The following is a 12,690-nucleotide window of genomic DNA, read 5'->3' as shown; positions in this document are numbered from 1 at the left end:
ATGTCTGGATCTTTCACTTTTATTTTAAATATATTTTTAAATATACCTGCTTTGTCTTGATAATCAAAAAAACTAGCGAGAAAAGCATTATCAGATGTAACATCAAGCATGAAAGTCATAACTTTTCGAACAAGTTTTATGTTATCAGCAAATAAAAAACCTCAATAACGTGGATGCAAATATTTAGCTGTGAGAGATGCAGGATTACAAATCGACAAAGTATATTCATTTAAAATTTGTTTAAATGATTGATCTTCAGTAGACAATACTAAAAGCAATAAATCTTGTGCTAAGTCAGTTTGATAAGAAATTGTATTTTTTTTAGCAACAAATTGTTTAGTTTTTTCAAACAAATTAACTTTGTTTTGAATTTTGCATTTAATTAATCTTCAAATAGTAAAGGAATGTGCTTTGTGTTACAAGAATAAATTTTTTTACCTGTAATTTTACAAAAAGTGGGTAGATTACGTAAACAAGTTTCTACTCCTTCATAATACGTTTTTAAATCTTTGTCGTCAATGTACAAAGTTCAAAATTATATTTCTCTTTTAAAGCATAAAGATCAAATTCTCTTTGAAATTCATTGATTAGTTTAATCAATTCTGAAGGTATGGCAGATTTAACTATATTTTTTAATCTTAGCTCAAAGCAAACATAATAAAAAAAAAATAATTTGATACGATTGAAAAACATTTAGAATTGTACTTATTTTGAAAATTTTTAATGGATCTTTTGACAAAGATTTCAAAACTTATAGTTGTTTTTATTACTTAAAAACTTATACTTTTCATTTTGTCGATAGTTACGCACAGTTCTGTATTCAGATTATTGATGGTAATTATAAAAACTACCTCAATTGGTTGAAAATCATTTAGTTTACTTATGTGTTCTTGATAAGCGTTGTCAAAAATTTGATTTTGCAACAAATTTGTGTCTGGTAAAAACTGTAGGTATGCAGGTCTTAAATATTGTATGAGCTTAGAGAAATATTTGGACTTTACGGAGTTAAAATCAATATTATTTGCTATCATATACTTAAGTAAGCATTCATTGATTTTATTAGCTTTGTCTTCAGTGATTTGGTCAACATAAGATTTGATCTTATTTTTTGGTTTTGAAGCTTTTACAATCAAAGGTTTTTTTGTTGATTTGCAAGATGAAGGTTTTTCCCTAATAGCAATCTAAAAATTAAATACTTTTTACTCAAACAGATTTAAGAATTTTTTTGCATAAAAATTATGGTAAAGTGACAATTACCTCTTTCAAAGGCTTGAGCTTGAGCAAGACTTAAATTTTTTTCATTGTCAAGCATTTCATTTTCCATGCTGAAATCTTGATCAAAACTACTTTGTGAACAATCATCTGAGGATGTCACTATAGTGCTTAAGCTTTCACGAGCTTTACGCTTGACTGTACTTGGATTTGAAGATTCTCGAAAAAGTGTTTCTTGCGTTTTTATTTTGTTGAGATCTAATTTACAAACGTGTCTGTAAACATGTCAAAAAAAAATAATATTTATTATTAAACTGTAGCTACTCTAAGGATGTTTAACAATATAATAATAAGAGAACAATAAATATAAACGAAATAAATTTTGTTTTGAGGTTATGAGACTTGAATATAAAAAAAATTACTTGACTAAATTTTTTTTTACCTGTGGCTTTCTACTCTTTCAACAGCTGTGTTATTCACTGTGTTTTTACATTGCCAACACACTGCAACATTAGTTGATTTTCCGTCTTTATTTTTGACTTTTTTAAGAGTGAATCCTAAAGTTTTGTAAGCGTCATGGCGAGGTCTTTCTACTCAATCCCCTATCATCAATTTATGTAGACTTTTCTACAATTAACTGCTAGTCCGAAACAATACTTTATTTATCATCTTAAGTTTCATTAATCAAAGTCAAATAAGATACTAACAGAACTTACCTACTTGAAAACGTTGGTGCTTGCAGTAAGCTCCGTTAGTTGTGGATGAAGTTTCTCTGTAATGTGGTGAATAAAATTATGGCTTAGAGCAATTATGCTACAAAATCACTTTTCACATATGTCTTTGTTGCATATAGAGAATGAAACTGTGAAAAGAACGGCTTCCGATGCAGTTTCAAACTGTTTTATTAAAAAAATAGACAATTGCAACGTATTGAGGAATTTTACTAGCCAGATACACGAATAACTTATAAAATATATACACGTTTCCATTTAATTCACTTTAATTAAACAGTTTTGTGTGATTAATTCATCATAATTAATTTTATAACTTTTCTGATAGAATAACGCCTTAAACTACCGAAAGTGATTGCAATTTTTATAAATAAAAAAAATACATAAAAAAATGTACTGCTTAATTTCTTTATTTAACTCGTATAAATCATATACATGCAAACGTACGTACAAATTTATACCCATGAATGCAAGGATGCACACACACACACACACGGCATTTGATATATATATATATATATATATATATATATATATATATATATATATATATATATGCATGTGTGTGTGCGTGTGTGTTGGGAGATGACTTTGTTCTTTTTGTTTTGTCTTCGTACTTTTGGACTGGATACTGTATTGAGAGAAACTCAAGTGGGGGTCTTTGCTATGGGCGTGTTCTGTTGCTAGGAGACGATGCGCGTGTGAAAAATTGGAAACATGAGTGTGAACCGCCCATAGAGATACTATAGATAGAGTAGGTAAGCCACCGATTCTTCTGTAAGTGGAAACGTTAACATGATAAAAAGAGATGCAACATCGAGCTACCATTTCCATCGCTCTCTGTGGTCGCTACTGATTGCCTATGCCTACATATATGTAAAACATCTGTAGCCACTTAGCAGCAAGCGCTGAAAGAGGTAGATAGGTAGCTCGATATTGCATCTCTATTTAACGTGTTAACGCTTTCATTTACAGGCTTGCCTACTCTATCTATAATATCTCTATGGTACCGCCGCCGGGGGAATAGAGGGGCTCCAGCGCTGAAAACAGGGAAAGCGACAAGGGCTGCAAAGGGCGAATGGATCGAGCAGACTTGGTCGTGAGGTGCTCCAGATAACAGAGTGGACGGAACATCAAGAGAGCAAGTGAGTACTTTACCCATAGTCCTTCGTGGTAGCTCTCATTAACGGGAAAAAATTAGAAAAGAGCAAAAGTCCTTTTGTCATCAAACGATTGAATTGGCAAACCTTGACTCAACCTGCAAAGGTATTGGGAGTGATTAACCCGAGGTTAAAGTTATTACTGTTTCTTCTGCGTATTTGTGACACTAGTGCTCGTTATTCTCTAATGGTTCCTAAAGGTCACTCTATTTCCTTAAATTGAAAAATCGCATGTCATCCATGCCGTTTATTTACCTTTTATATCTAACGTAACTGCATATTTGTCCATATTATCGGGAAGAGAAGAATGTCACTGCACTGAAAATACTTCTGGTGTTTATCAATTTAAAGTTCCATGTATTAAATGACTTACACATGTTCTCTTGCATATTTTGGTTCTAATGTTACACAATTTATGGATAACTAGAACTTTTTTTTTTACTGCCTACTAAAAAATACATTACGGTATTTTTATTTTTATATCCTTCTTTTAATATCTGTGTAAAGGTGGTTTAAGTGACCAGTGTGTTTTCTGTTACGATTATATATGGCCACCAAACAAGATCTTGGGATAGTTTTATTATTGACAAAACTTAAAATATATACATTCAAAAAATTTAAGTGTAATTAAATATTTACAAATAAGCACATGAATTGATCTTTAGGTTTGTTTTTGACAAGTAAGTAGGAAAAAAATTAATATAGATGCACTGATGTTGGAACGCGTCCTAATTGTAGAACAAATTTTGCAAACTGATCCGATACAAATAACTTAAAGTATATCTGGCTGTATAAATGTTGACCTTTAAATTGTAATCGTTAATTGTGAACATAATTTTTTTTTATTATAAAATAGTGTACCAAAAATGTCTTATAAAATGCCTACAATAAGTGATGAAAGATGTGGTTAAATTTGTATGCTCACCCTTGGGATATTCCTGTCTTTTGGTTATTAATTACAGTATTTGATAAACTTACGTTTTTCAAATATAGCTCATAACAAACAAAATAAAAAATTTTCTAGCGCAGTCAGAATGAATCGGAGACAAAAGCAAAAGGCTATTAATAAAGACCATTAAATTTTTTAGGAATCAATAAAAATACGTACTTTACTCATCTCTGCTTTCTAATTCTATTATCTTTCATTGATTCTTGATTCATTATGGCAAGGGAGCGAGAGAATGGGGGATCAACAATTATGATGAAGATCGTTTTTTTATTCGTTAAACGATTAGTGAATTGAAAACTATTAAAAAATTATTGTTAATTATAAGAACATAATTTATTATTTTTCTCAAAAAAAATAGACTTTTAATGTATCGAATATTGTGTTTTATTGAAATATTTAGTTGAGGGATGAAGTTTTCTATAATATATCAAGTTTTGTCAAAATATTTCATATTACATAAAAAAAAGCATTATTTGACACATACTTTAAAAAGTGTTAAATACAACATAATTATTACTGATCGTGTCACATGAAAATTAACCACGTACTCACTTACATCTTATTTCTTAGTAAAACACTTCCTTGTTTGTAAAAGATAAGTTAAAAATAATATAACGACCTTACAAAATTAAAAAGGTCTTTAAATATTAACTGCAACATATGTTAAAAAAAGATCATTCATTGTATTAATTGCGGTGGTTTTCTTCATTATCCTAAGGGGCCTAAAGGTCCTTTATATTATTAGATGTTGGTAAATTTTTTCCAAAATTCACATTAACTGCAAGGTATTAAAGGTAATAATTTTTAAATTAATCTGTTTTCTTTATTTCAAGAATCTTACGATAAGCTGTTTGTTGTACAACAGGTATGATACCTTTTTAATTGTTGCTACTGATAAAAACTGAATATTGTATAATTTATGGTTATAAAAACAGTTTAATTTTGTGGTGAAACTGTCACATTGAAATCTTATTCTTAATATCTTCAAGGTTGGGACTATAAGAATTTTCTTTCAGTTTATGATTTGAACACTTGTCAGACTTAACGCTTAAATCATTCAGTTCTACGGTCCTTATTAAGACTTTTCAAGAATTTGATTTCTCTGCAGCAAACTTAAAGTCTTAAGAATCATAAATACTTTTTTTTTTTGACATTTATTTTTCTACCTAGTGGTAAAAGTTATCAGCAAACATAAATGTATGGTTTGATTAAAAATAGAAAAATTAATTGTATTGGTTTAAACTTCGACGTCAGAGCTTATGAGATAACTTAAAAAAGAATGAGCCATCGGATTCTTGTTTTGTGCTGAACAGTTATCAAGCCACAAATATATTTATTTTTTTTAATCTCCGTTATATAATGCAGAGCAGTATCGTTTCTTAGCTTATAGTCTTAAGTTACCATAAAAACTGTTCTGCAGACTTTCTTTCACATCATAGTTTTCTCATGGATAATATTTACAATTCCTTCTTTATTTTGTAGTATCAACTTTTTGACGTTTTATTGGTGTATTTTCAATGTAGTGTGCAAGTCATATGCTTGAATTATTCGTGGGTAGTAAAAAAAAGCTCCATTAATTTTTAATCTAAGATCTTGACAAATATTTGCAACACACTTTAGTTCCCATTTTTTGGAACAAGAAGGTAGCCAAGTGTTCTTATTACATTCAACGCCACTGTCATGCAAAATTTCCCTTTTACTACCAAAGAAAACCAGTATATTTTAATCTCACTATTCGTAATCGTGAGCTTTTGACAAATTTTTAGCACATACAGCCACATCATTAAGTTATTTGAACATAGAAATTTGTTTTTAATGAGCTCAGATCTCATTATATCTCTTGAAGGTAATAAATTTTCAATAAGGACATCGATACAAGGAGAATTTTTTGACGAGCTCAAAACTGATGGTGCAGTCGACTTCCTACCTTCCATTTGATTAAATAAAGAATAATCACTTGAGTACTTGGAAGACCCAGTACCGGGTGGATTGAAACAGATCCTTGGCACCAACGATGATTGAGAAATCGACGTTGGCTGCTCTGGCCAGCTGTAGCTAGTATTATGTCTCTTGGATAAGCAATGCTCGATTAAAAAACTGTAAAATCCAGCACCAGGTGGATTGGTACAGATCCCGGGGATCGATAATGTGAGAAATCCCAACGTTGGCTGCTCTGATAGTTTTTCATGCGAAAAAAAAACTATATTACTTTATTTATCGTATGATGCTGAGAGAGTTATAAAGTTCTGACACTAAGTAACAAGAGTTTGGATACAAAACAAAATTTCTGTGGTACGAATCACCTCAAATTATACGCATTTTTATCAAAGCATTTTTTCTGTCTACAAGAGTAGCTAATCTTAAGCTATATGTATTTTACAATAATACGTATTATTATGTTAATGCTTGTGTGGATTATAAATTGGACTATAATTTTTTTTATTTAAAGTTTTAGTTCTTAAGTTAGGATTTGTACATGACAGAATTGTGACTAAGTAGATATGGCCTCCACGTCCCAAAATGCTCTCGCTGATGAAACGTATATACAAAATGCATTAATTTGACGCTTCTTCGAACTGTTTGTTTTTCGGGAGCTGTATATACGCTGAGATAAGGGAAAGAGGACGCCAATGGATAAACAGTTGACTGCGAAGGGAGATATGTGGCAGTAGCAGTGGTGGCGGCCATTGCTCTAGCGTGCGTAAGTCTAGCAGCTGCTGTGTTCTCCCAGGACGACGAGATCTCCAAGTCGAGGACTACGAAAACCACTAAAACAAGAAAAAAAGAGTAAGAGAGAGGAAGAAGAGAAAGAGTAAGGCCGTAGGACGAACGACCCACTCGAGGACCCCAGACGAAATTGCGCTGGGTTGGACTCGCAGACGTTTGACCAGGAGGTGAGACTAGAGAGACAGAGAGAGAAAGAGAGAGAGGGAAAAAGAGTAGTGTGTGGGTTGACGATACGAGGTGTGTGAGAGACCACGAGGTACATGCTTGGGAGTATCACCATTGTTCGTGCGTTTTGTCGTGTGTGAGGATAGACAGCAGAATTGAGAGAGAGAAAGAGAGAGAGAGAGTGAGTGAGAGAGAGAAGCATCGTTGAGCAGAGAGGGAGAGAGAGAAAGAGAGAGAGAGTATAGTAGTGTGTAAAATTGGGGACAGAGTGTGAGTGTGTGCATAGTAGCGTGGGTCTAGGACGGGCGAAAGCCCCTCCTGGTCCAGGACAAGCAGGACGTGGTGGACATGCGCTCGTGGCTCGCGTGGTGCCAGGTGGAGTCGCTGCACTGCAGTCCAGTGGATGAGGTGAAGAGTTGTGGTGTAGATGATGGTGTAAAGAGAGACTGTGTATTAATGTTAAGTGATTTGAATAAAGGAATAGTGAACGGTATTTGTTTGTGTGTTAATTAATAGCTTTCCCCGTAGAATGAAAAAACTCCCGCACCAATCCCCCTTTTTCAAGAGAAGAAACCCAAGAGGTAAGAGGAACAAAGGTGATGAACGTGATTGAGATTTGTTAATGCTGCGTCAGCACCTCTTTTTGTTTTCAGGTCAAGAAGCAGTGTTACAGAATCAAAAAACTTGTTATTACGCACATGCTATTTACGCAGTGCTTACAAGAGCACGCAACTTTATGATCAGACGAGCACCAAAAAATATATACACACTTATAAAACGTCTTTTTATCGTCTTTTTGATAAGTTAAAATTTTGCTCAAAGTATCCTAACAGCAGTGATTGCAGAAAACAGCTAATGTGTCACCGGTAAAATTTTTAATTTTTTTCATCTTCATTGTTACTCTGATAAATCAGCTGCCACAGATTTGAGGTATTGGACATTTCGAAAACTGTTGAATTCAATATTATTTAAACAATTTTTTCATTTTTTTTTTTGATTCTTGAAAATTTTTCAAAAATCATATTGTATTCTATAAATACATGAATGGATTTTAGTTGTGATTCTTTTACAATTTCGCATTTGTAATTAAGTTGATTTTTTGACTTAAGAACGTTCATCACAGTTAGTAGAGCAAAAGCTTGGAGGGGTAAGGGGAGCAAATATATATGCCACAACGCTGGAAATTATTTTTTTCATATGGATGTACTAACATACGCGATTTTACGCATACTCACACCCTTCTTTGGTCGTTCAGCAAAAAAAAAAAAAATATTCAAACTAAATATCATAGCACATTTTTGATAAATATTAATACAAAATATCTGAGAGAAACTGAGTCTTAAAAAACGAGCTTAGCTTCTGACATGAGTCTTTTATAAAATTTTATCTCTTTTAATGCAAGTAACCTTTAAATCCCAAAAAGTGTAAGCAATAAAATCACAATTTATTGTATCCGTGACTAGTAGTTGCTATGGTAACCAAAACATATATTTATGATTTGGTTTTAAAGCTCATTGGTTGCCATGAGCTTGATGTAGAAAAGGCATAGTTGTTGTGTTCATCAACTCAGTTGTTATCGTGTTAGTGCATTTAACTACAATTAATGTACATAAGTCAAGTATTTGATCTGGAGATGAACCTAAGAATGGGTAGGTTTCCATTATGTTACATCGATATTTTTATGCTTGCAGCTTCCCGCTATATGCTATCATAAGTTTTTCTACAGCCACATATTCTCTTGCAAAATACCATGATCAGTTGCTTCGGTTCTGAATGACAAATGATTCAACAGCTTTAAAGCTGTGTTTCTTTTTCATGTCATTTTCAGCTGTGCACACTCCACAAAAACTACTAGCTAATATTTTGTTTTTTCTTTACGCATGCCAGTTTAGATTGCTTGACTATCTTCTAGTAACATAGTCTTTAGTAAGACATCAATTTCTGAGACATTAAATAATTTAAAATCTCTCAAACAACTTGTATTTAATAAACTGAAGAATAGTTGTGGTGTCAGTCTATGCCATACTTTTGATGATGGCGTTAAAGGTGCACAGCTTGGTCTTCTGGGACACTGCTTTGTTGTTTAAGAAGGGTTTCAGTTACACAAAGGCTCCGTATGCCTTACCACGTATGCTGTTGATGTGCCGAACGTACGTGAGTCGACGGTCTAGCGTGACGCTGAGATACTTGGTGGAGTAGCTCCAGCCGATTTCGACTCCGTTAACCTTCATCTTCTGTAGTTTCTTCCTAGGATCTCCCAGGAGACGAGAAGGGCTATAACCTTTGTCTCATTGACGAGCAGTTTCTAAAGAGTATACCAGCTATGGAGAATGATGATATGCTCGTTTAGAAAGGTGGTGCACCAAGAGTGTTGTTTTGATGTGCAGTTGACCGCGACGTCGTCTGCATAAGCGTACGCGTTAATGTTTTCACGCTGGGGCCAGTCACGGAAAAATATATTCAAAAGGGTGCGTGAGAGTTTGGAGCCTTAGGAGACTCTAGAGGTAATTGGACAGGTGTTGGAGAGGGAGTCGACTACTTTAACGCGGATGAATTTGTCTGAGAGGTAGGATTTGACGGTACCGATGAGGTAGTGCAGATAACTTAACTGAATAAGCTTGTACAGAAGGCCCTCGTGACAAACTCTACTAAAGGCCTACTGTACATCTAGAAAAGCTATCGTGGTGAAGGTTTTGTGGATGAGGCTATCGGTGAGGTCTTCGGTGAATTTCAGAAGCTGGTGTACAGCCGAGTGTCTGGCTCTTAATCCGTACTATACGTCTGAGAGGATGTTGTTTTCCGTGGCATGCTTGTTTAGGCAAGTGAGAATGACGCTTTTGGTGATTTTACTGGGCGACGAGAGTAAGCTAATGGGTCTGTGGCTCGAGGGGTTGCTGAGGAGTTTTCCCGGCTTCAGGCGGCAGATGACCGTAGCCACTTTTCACGCAATGGAGAAATAACAAAGGATCATCACGGCGTTGGCGATGTTGCAAATCGCCGTAATAAATTTATGAGGAAGGATTTTCATGACGCTATTAAAAATACTGTCTCTGCCCAAGGCTTTCTGAGTTTTAGGTCGAGGATGATGCCTCTGATTTCAAAGGGTGTGCAGTGTTCGAAATTTGGATTGTCAAGGACCTGTTGTTGCACCATGTGGCTTATTCTCGCGTGTTCTTGCAATAGTTTTTCAGCGCTAATGTTTGGGGAGCATTAATTTTGCAGCGAATCTGCAAAGATCTCTGCTTTGTCCGAATCTAACGAGTAGAGTTTGCTCCCTTGTTGAAGAGGAGGAGGGAAGGCCGTTTGTTACGGAGTTTTTTGACGACTTTCCAAGCGTTTCTTGGGTAGGGCTCTGCCTGGCTATGAATTCGTTAAATTCCTTGTTTTGGAATTCGAAAACTTGGGATTTGACTTCCCATTCAAGGGAGTTAAGGTGAATTATTAGTTAAGAGGTTCTCCACTTCTGCCAGAGTTTCTGAACTCTTTTCTTCTCTTTGATGAGACCAATAAGATCGTGGGGGAGCTTGAGTGTGTGTTGGGGAGCTGTAGTTGTTGTAGTGGTGTCTTGTGTGCACCTGTTAAGTTCGTCTGTTAATTTGTCAACTGCTATGTCTAGTTCCGTTTGAGATCTGATGGGATGACATTTAAATGGAGAGAATTTGAAGTTATACGCGAAGTAGACCCAGTCTATGCGGCTGGTGGTAATGGGTATGTTTTGATTTGTGCTTGGCGTATAAGTCACCAGCAACGATCGTAGGGATGTTGGAGCCAAACAGCGAGGTTATTCATTGGAAGTTTTGATCATCCATTGAAGGAGAATAGAGGAAGATGATTCTGATGGAGGCCGATAGAGTGGTGTGTACTTCGACTCTGACTGCTTCGCAGTTGGCGGCGTCCGTACTTATGACTCGATGGTGGATGCCCTTGCGAACGAGGATAGCCACTCCGTAATGGAATTTTTTGCGTCTGTCAAGTCTGTGAAGCGTGTAATTTGGTATATAGAGTGTTTTTGTGTTGTCCAAGTGCGTTTCTGTAATGCATGCAATGTCAATGTTTTTCGTCTAAAGTATGTGTGTGAGTTCGGTTATTTTGTGTGTAATACTGTTTGCATTTCAGTTGAGTGGTGTAAAGTTTCTGTCTAACATGCTGCTGTTCTGTTGCCCTCAAAACCGGACACTCTTCGGTCCAGGCATGTCAGCAGGGTCATTATAGAGTGGAGGATCGTCTCGGTAGTGGGGAGTGTGTTGAGCAGAAGAGTTAGGGTTCGAGCTCTTATCTGGTGTTGTTAAGAGAATGCCAAACTCGCTTATGACATCACCGGGCGAATGGTGTTTGAGCTTTGGGCTGTTGTACGAAGGGTGGATTTCATAAAAGGGGTAGGAGGGGAAGTAACTTTCTTGAGAGCGTGAGCTCCTTTTTGGAGGATTTTCGGGTATCCCTGGTAAAAAGCGCGGTGCTCGCCGTTGCAGTTTGCACAACGAGGGGTGACTTGTTCTTTTTAGGACAGGTTGTGGTGGCGTGCTTTAAGGTACAGAAATTACAAACAAAAGCAGCACGGTAGTAGGCTACCATGTGATTAAATTATTGGCAACGGTAACATTGGGGAATGTCGTTCAATTTTCGCTTCTATTCCACTCTGACAGAAGTGCCTCCGAGGGACCTGAGGTTATAGATGTTGTGGGGTTTAGTATCTGATGCATCCAGATACACCGTGACCAATGACCAGGTTTGGTCACTTTTGGTCATGCGATATACACGAAGGGCTGAGGAAACTTTTTTCTGAACATGTACAGGATTTCAGCTTCCGTGTGGCCAATAGTAACGCCACGGATGACGACTATCATTTAACGGTCCTCGTGAAGCTGATAAGTAGTGAACTTGACCGTTTTCTCGTCAAGGTCGTGAACGAGTCGTCGAAAACTGTCGACGTTGTCGGGGTATATGCGTGTACCTTCGGATGTCGTAATGACATGGCAGACAGGAATGTTCTCCACTACGAGGGCTTTGTTAATCTTAGGCCATAATTTTTGTTCCAAGATTGTGATCAGTGGAGGTGCCTTTTTGGAGGGGCACTGTTGACTTCTTCCATGTCATATTGGGCTTGGTCCTCAAGATGACCGTCAAAAGGGTTTTTTTTCTGCTTGGGAAAAGCTGAAGAGTGAAACTTAGGTTGGGGATTTTTCTGTTTCCATGTCAGAGATATTTTCTGCGGAATTTTCCGCGTCGAGATCACGCGTGTGCCATTTTTTTTGGTGTGGCTCTACATTTGGGAATTTCGCAGAGGTGTTGTTTACCATTTCTGGTAGGGGAAGGGGGAATTTCTAAGCTTCTAGGGAGGAAGTATATAAAAGATTCAAGGGGTCACGATTTTGAGGTGATGGTTCAACAGCAAGTCCCAGCCCTTTTAGAAGCGGAATTTTCGCTGTAAGGGGGGAATTTGCAGAGAGTGCTGCAATGGCCACATATTTCTACACGTTGGAGCGCTTTAGCGCGTTAAGTTGCTGGATGAAATTTTTTAGCTGAACAAAGTACTTACTTACTATTTTCTCCAAGTAATTCATCCATCTTTTCTATGCGTCAAGTTCCTTGGCGATTTCAGGAGGCACAACTGTGTCCCAGAAGAGTGGGCTGCGTTCCCGCTGAGAGTTGTGTCAGATGACGCAGGGGTCTCGGGTATTCAGCTTAAAGGATTACTGGTCCCTTGGCTAGCTGTCTGTCATGTTAGACATTGAGAAGAACTGTGCAC

The sequence above is a fragment of the Copidosoma floridanum genome, unplaced genomic scaffold (assembly GCF_036245765.1).
Source record: "Copidosoma floridanum isolate Cflo_tuat_1 unplaced genomic scaffold, Cflo_Japanese_pri ptg000004l, whole genome shotgun sequence".
In the NCBI taxonomy this organism is placed as follows: domain Eukaryota; kingdom Metazoa; phylum Arthropoda; class Insecta; order Hymenoptera; family Encyrtidae; genus Copidosoma; species Copidosoma floridanum.
Note: the sequence above shows the minus strand (reverse complement) of the source record.